Raw genomic sequence first — 1,719 nt, forward strand, 5'->3', positions numbered from 1 at the left:
ACAGAAAGCTCTCCTCCTTTGAGTGAACTGATGGAAAGTCTCTAAATCATTGCCTTGAGTTAAACATGCCTGTAAAGGATAACAGTGCAGCAGTATTAGTGGGAGTGGTTGATTGATGATCAACATTCGGTATGAACCAAGCAAAAACACAATTCTAATCACCACACACACACACACACACACACACACACACACACACACACAATCACACTTCCCTATAACTGCCCTGCCACTGCCACCATACACATACACACACATAAAGGATTTAATGAATTCAGTTGGAAAGTTACATTAACAGAACTGAAAAAAATTTATACCTCAACTGGGTGTTTTCTAGTGTTTGAGTTTTCATCAAATTTCAGCCAAGTGCATAGTCTGTTACTAAACATTAATCATAACACAAATACAGGCAAAATTGCTAAGCTTTAACACTCCAAGTAGTTGTGATTTTTGTCATCATGGGTCCTCACTCCACCAATAATGACCAAATAGATCTGAATGGTTTGTCTTTAGGGGTTGCCGCAGTTGAAAAATGTGTTCCCCTCAGGCTATTCTAGAAAGGAGCCTCTCTGAAGAGAGATAGGCTAGTCCATGGATGACACCCAGTCTGTCTCTTGCAGTCTTCCCAGCTCTGAGGGGAGGATCTACCAGAGCTTATCTTCTTCTGGGGTACCCTTCAGGAACCTCCCCATTTCTCCATTCCTGATGAGATAATGGAATGGAACTAAAGAAGAGGAGAAACAGAATGCATCACAAGTGTGCATGTCGTTCTTATACAGGTGCCATGTTAATTTCTCTGTAGTTCCAGTTATACTATTTTTAGCATCTATATGGGCTAAGAGTCAAGTGTGTGTGTGTGTGTGTGTGTGTGTGAGTATGTATGTATATACACACACACACACATATATATATATATATATATATATATATAAATGTGTTTTTGTTCAGTCATTTTTTTTTAGTTGTGTCTGACTCCATGTGACCCCATTTGGGGTTTTCTTGGCAAAGATAATACAGTGGTTTCCCATTTCCTTCCCCAGCTCATTTTACAGATGAGGAAACTGAGGTAAACAGGGTTAAGTGACTTGCCCAGGATCACACAGCTAGTAACTGTCTGAGACCAAATTTGAACTAAGGAAGATGAGTCTTCCTGACTCTAGGCCCAGGTCCTGCACCACCTACCTGTCAATATCACTTCTCTTTTTATTATTTATTTATTTTATTATTATTTGTTATTACCCTGAGACAGCCTTTTTATTAACCCCTGAAGGCCAGGCCCTGAACATATAGAAACAAAAAGTTTCAAGGAGTTAGCTGACAGCACTGTGCCTAGTCATTAAGCTAATTGAGGGGTATCTTACATTCTTTACTTGTGATGATACTTACTTTCTGGCAGGGTCTCACAACTAATAAGTGTCTGAGGCCATATTTGAACTCAGAAAGAGGAATCCTCCTGACTCCAGGCCCAGTGTTCTATCCACTGTGCCACCTAGGTGCCCTATATAAATATATGTAATCATATACATAGTCAAACCAGAACTAAGTGTGTGTGTGTATATATATATATATATATGCATATATGTGTACATATGTATCTGTGTATCTGTGTGTATGTATCTAGATATATGTGTATATACATATTGTGTGTAAATATATATGCATGCATATTAATATATATAAATAATATACATAGATATGTATAATAAAGCCTCAATTGAC

General features: G+C 38.0%; 1 non-coding gene across 1 annotated transcript; it reads right to left on the reverse strand.

Annotated features, from left to right (window-relative positions):
• Positions 1-734: 734 nt before the first annotated feature.
• Positions 735-839, reverse strand: LOC114023889. Its single transcript, XR_003566839.1, has one exon. It is a non-coding gene; the product is annotated as a U6 spliceosomal RNA (small nuclear RNA).
• Between the last annotated feature and the right edge of the window lie 880 nt (positions 840-1,719).

This window comes from Vombatus ursinus, unplaced genomic scaffold (genome assembly GCF_900497805.2).
Source record: "Vombatus ursinus unplaced genomic scaffold, bare-nosed wombat genome assembly UNPS02014818.1, whole genome shotgun sequence".
NCBI classification, from domain to species: Eukaryota; Metazoa; Chordata; class Mammalia; order Diprotodontia; family Vombatidae; genus Vombatus; species Vombatus ursinus.